Here is a 5,425-nt window from a genome sequence, read left to right as displayed (position 1 = left end):
TTAAATGAAGAATGTTTGCACTTCCATTTTTGTCAGAGTTCCGTTTCTGTCAGTCCACCGCATCTGCGTTGAAATCCTGTACGAAAAGCCAGCAGGTATTCACCTGCAGGCTCAGTTTTTTTTATCGTCAGTGCGACCGGTGCGCACTGCGAAGATTTCATTCTCCTCATTAGTGAGAGCATTTTGTTCTGACTAACATCATTGTCATCGATGCGGTGTATTTCGGCATCGTTATCAAAGTCAATAATAGCATTTTTGTTACTACTGAGTTTGTCCACTTCAATGTTGACTGAATCAACATTGTTATCATTCGCGTTGACCCTACGGTCAATGCGTGATGAGCAAGACCTAGAAGGTACTTTGCTCAAGCGAGTCCCCCCCTTGAAATAAAGCCACTTTTAAACAGGCTGGGTTAATGTGGATAACGTAAGCCATTCACGTAAAACCATGTATGCTTCGTAAAACCATGTATGCTTCGTAAAACCATGTATGCTTCTAGGAGCATGCACTGAATTGTTTATGGCAAACTCCACAATCGACAAGAACTCGCTCCAACTTGCGAAAAAGTGGACGTATTCTCGAACTAACTCTTCAAGGATACAATTTGCACGTTCTGTCGGATTATCATTTTCAAAATGGTCAGAAGTTGACATTTTCAACTGTGTTCCAAGGGATTTGACCACAGTTTGCCAGAATTCCGCTGTGAATCTGGGGCCTCGATCTGAGACCCGTTCACGTGTTAGCCCATGGAGTTTGAATACCGTGTCGATAAATACACGGGCACAACCCGGAGCCGTAATCGACTCTAGTACTGCAGCAAGATGTACCATCTTGCTGAATCGGTCTACAAAAACAAGGATTCCACTGTTTTGTGATCGTCTTCGGGAAAACCGAAGACGAAGTCCATAGATACGGACTGCCAACACTCACCGGAACAGGCAGAGGTTGTAACGGAGCACGGGATGAAGCACTGGGCTCCACCCGTTGACAAACTTCGCAAGCACGTATGGACTTGCGGACGAACTCATACTGGCGCGCCCATAGAAGTCGCAACTTACCGTGAGATAAGTCTTCTCACGTTCACGATGCTCATTTATTGGAGCATCGTGACGCCCATACATTATGCGTACAAACAAATCATTATGGGTAGGGATGACGACACGAGGTGGGTCGCTAGCAATGCCCGTGCATACAGTAAACCATTGCGTGTTGTGTATCGATCTGCTGAGGATCGGTACAATTTCGCCAATCCTTTCAACGATTGTTGGGATGGATTTCTAAGATAATCAATCAGCCCTTGAAGAGCTTTATCTTTTTGATAAGCTCCTCTAACGTCGTCAAGTAATGTTGGTGATGGAACACTTATTGTTGCAACAGTGGGCTTATCCTCACTGTTGTTTTGCGAAGCCGGCTCAAAAATGGGTCCGGCGCGAAAGAGCATCAGCGACGATGATAAGTCGTCGTGAATTATATTCTACGGAGAAGTTGTACTCCGCGAAGAAAGACAACGATCTCGCCATCCTTTGCAAGAGGTGTGGACTGTTTACGGCCGACATATTTAATGGCAAGGAGTTCTTGTTATGCACTGGATAATTTTGTTCAGCTGGTTACAACTGACGCGATAAATGACAGACGACGCTCTGCGCCGTCTGTGTCGTATTGCATTAACGCACAGCCGATTGCAAAATCGCTGGCGTCACAGACCATTTGAAATGGTCTGTTTTGGTTAGCAATCGCCAGGATTGGCGATTGCCTCAAGCTTTGCTAGATACCCTCAAAGAAAAGCTGACAATCAGCCTTCCATGGCCACCTTAAAATTCTCTCCAACAATGAAGATATATGTACTGTCATTTCGGCATAATTGCGGGAATACCTTTGTAATTCCGCCGCTAAGCCGATGAAGTTTCGAAGTCCTTTTACATCGACTGGCATTGGCCAGTCGGTGATTGCCTTAATCTTTTTCGGATCATGGCGTACCCACGATGCACCCAAGAAGTGGTGTTTACTTGCGGCGAATATACACTTCTTGAGACTTGCGTAAAACTTATGCTTACGCATCGGTGCAAGAATCTTTCGGACGTATTCCAACGTCCGGCTTTCCGTAATGGCTCTGCTATGAACGAAGACGTCATTAAAATGGTGCGAAATCCCGCACCGATCTCAACAGATTGGTTACACATCTATTAAATGTCGCAGGGGCATTACTAAGTCCCTGTGACATAACTAGCCACTCACATAGCATTCCGCTTGGTGTTCTTACTGTGATGAACGGGATATCTTGTTCACGCATAAGGATCTGATAGAATTCATCCATCCAATTTATTGACGAAATAGAACTTTTTGACATATCATCTATAATTACGTCTTTTCGTGGTATCGGCGTTTGAGCCGGTACCGTTGCAGCGTTCAATAAATTAAACGCATGCACAATCCGCCATCCTCCTGTTGCTTTACGCGCACAGAAGGTCAGAGAGCTATGTTGGGAGGTCGTCTCCCTCATATGGCCCGCTGCTAAGCGATTGGCAAAGAATTCGTCGATCGCTTTTACTAGTTCACGAGGCAATGGCCACTGGTTCATGACACAGTAATTCGGACCTGGAATCATATCGATTTCGTATCGAGTGCATTTATTCTTAGGCAACTCGCACGGTAGGGATTCAGGAAATGCATCCTTCAATTCGATCAAATCTTTATATAAGGGATTTGTCTTCGAAGACTGCCAGGCTGGGGAGTACAACGTTCAATCCAAGCCTTCTCATCGAGGACATTTCCGTTCATCGATGAGCTGCTGAGAACCCGTTCGTTCTCAGGAAATGCTATTGCCGACCAAATATCGGCCACGTATTTGTCATCTGCAACAAGTATGCAGATCTGCTTGACTTAGCCACTACGCATATCACGCAAGAACCGTTTCGGTTCTAGCGTTGACATTTGAGTTATCTCCAAAGTTATCTTCGAAGGCGCTATCAGATCAGCGCCTACACTTGATCCGCTGTTTACTTAGGTATTTAATGTCTCAGTTTCCTCTTTGGAACTTACTTCCAAAGGAACCTGCGATCCTTTGACCGCAGGTTTCTAGGGTCTTTTTCTTGCACAATCTTGGGGACTATTCCCTCAAGTTCTATTTGGAAAATATCCCCCACTGCCTCTTGCTGTGGTTGTGCAACCACAGCGAGATACTCTAGGATCGACTCTCCAGTCGATCTAGAATTTTCGCATTGTCTCTAATAGACAGCGGTTTCAAATGTTCTTGAATGTTGCTTTCGAAGCAAGCATCCTTGTTTCGTACCACTCAACTTATTTGAGTGGTCGAATTTCGACGCTGGATGTGCTTGTGCACAGCCGTCGGTATCTAACTCCACAGTGTGATGGTTTTCAAACGGAGGTCTTGTGCAGTCGTGAAAACGACCGAACTACAAGTGAGGCCATCGCACTCTCTCGTACGATATTTAACACACTTGTGGACGCTCAAAGAGGTTCATCAAATGCCCCTCTGATGAACGAGAGGCAAACATCCTCAAGCCTTGATGCTGCTAATTTATACATGGCTCGTAGTTTCTGAGCCATGGTAAATTAAGGATGACATCAAATTTGTCATCCAAATTAAGTACGTTGAATTCATCATCATACTGTTCACCCTTTCACGAGTATTAAATACCAACTACACGTTTCTTTACTGTTACAGATGCGCCCGTTGCTAGGCGCACTGTCATCCTCGTTAGAGGTATATCGCGCTCAATAAATATGAGTCTGCGATCTTCTAGCGATTTGCGTCGGAAAAAATTGTTCGACGCCCTACAATTGACTAGAGACATAAGTGGCAACATATTTGCTACTATATTTGTTAAGGTGATGAGGTTAACCTCATCACCTGGGGCAGTTACACACAATGTTTGTGTGTGAGAAGCAACTTTCATCAAAAGACCTGCAAATTCTTTTGACGTTGCTGGATCAGGAGGGCGCTCCGCACCTACTGACCCCGACCGTTTTTTTGACGATCCAACTCGCCGTTGCGATTTCGCAACAGCGTCGGATCCGTGTCCTCCGATATTCCTAGCGAGAGGTCGATCGTTTCGCTCAAAATTTTCTAGACACTGGCCGTGTGGCACTACAATCATAGGCGTAGCAACCCGTTTTTTGACAACGATTACATTTTTGAAATAGTTCGTAACTTGAAGAGCAAGGTATCTCGCTCTCTATATACGAGAGGTTCATTGATTCTGGACCTCCGTTTAGCTTGCCGTCATGGAGGACGATAAGCCTCAGGGTGGACGAAAGCCTCTTTCAGGCTGAAGTCTTCGGGTTCCGCTACTGAGATCGTTTTATCAAGCGTCTCTAGTTCAAGCCGGAACAGGTGTGTCTTGATAGGACCGTCTGCAAAACTAATAATTAATACAGTTACCTGTGTTTGTGCATCTAATGGATGACTCTTACAACGTATCGTGTATGTTGGACATACGCGTGAATATCGCGCTTGTCCTGCTTCAAATCCAGGAGCTCGGCTCAGCCCTGAATTCGGCATGTGGCGGCTCAAATGTTTGACTGAGTCGGGTCTTTAAATCTCGTACGACTTAAACCTAACGTGTCGTAAAGCTTGAGCCCTAACGATATTTGGCACGTCCGGCTTCGTCGGACGTGCCAAATTTCACTTTCGTCGCATCATCATTGATGCGGCGAGCTTTAATGGCGTTGTATATTCGACAAACCATCTCAAAAGGGAGTCGCCTTCGACTGCCTTAAACTTAGGAATTTCGAACTTTAAGCTTTCGGGTCGACGTGGAAGCATCGGCCCGCTAGCAGCCTGTAAATGCTCGTGTCTCAGCAGTTCCAACTGTTAAGCACCCTGTTCTCAACACTTCCGCGTGTTGAGAGCCTTGCCGGCGAAGCAGTCTACTTTCTTAGGTTCCGTCGAATTCATGTTGTATGAATTCGGCTATAGCTGCATGTTGCCCGTCTCTTTGCAGAGCGAACAACATTGCGCTAACGGCTGGTCCACCTAGAACCGAACTCATGTGTTCGATCGCTATTCATTCAAGGTCACTCAAATGAATGAGCCTTTCGTGCGTTGCGCGATAGCCTTCTTGAGGAGATTGAAAGCTATCTCCTTCTTCATCCAACATGTCCATGACGGATGGAACGTGCGTAGGCCGTTGATTGGAGTGTTACCAGGTGTAACGGACTGTTAACAATACTAGTCAACCTATACTGATAACAGTGAAGATGGAGTGCCTCGAATACTTCACGTGCAAGACGTGCAGAGGAAGGTTCTAAGTCTTAGCTACTAAAGATAAATTCTTAGGCCTTATAATACGGAACAAGTAAAACCGTACATATATATCAAGTTTCTGACATAACGATCTTCGATCTACTGACTTTAATATGTTAATAGCCTACTAGGTAATGCGCCTCCTTGGGCAACGCCTTA

This window comes from Bremia lactucae, assembly GCF_004359215.1.
Source record: "Bremia lactucae strain SF5 chromosome Unknown BlacSF5_NotPlaced_49_SHOA01000009.1_1371882bp, whole genome shotgun sequence".
NCBI classification, from domain to species: Eukaryota; Oomycota; class Peronosporomycetes; order Peronosporales; family Peronosporaceae; genus Bremia; species Bremia lactucae.
This window is presented reverse-complemented; position numbering follows the sequence as displayed.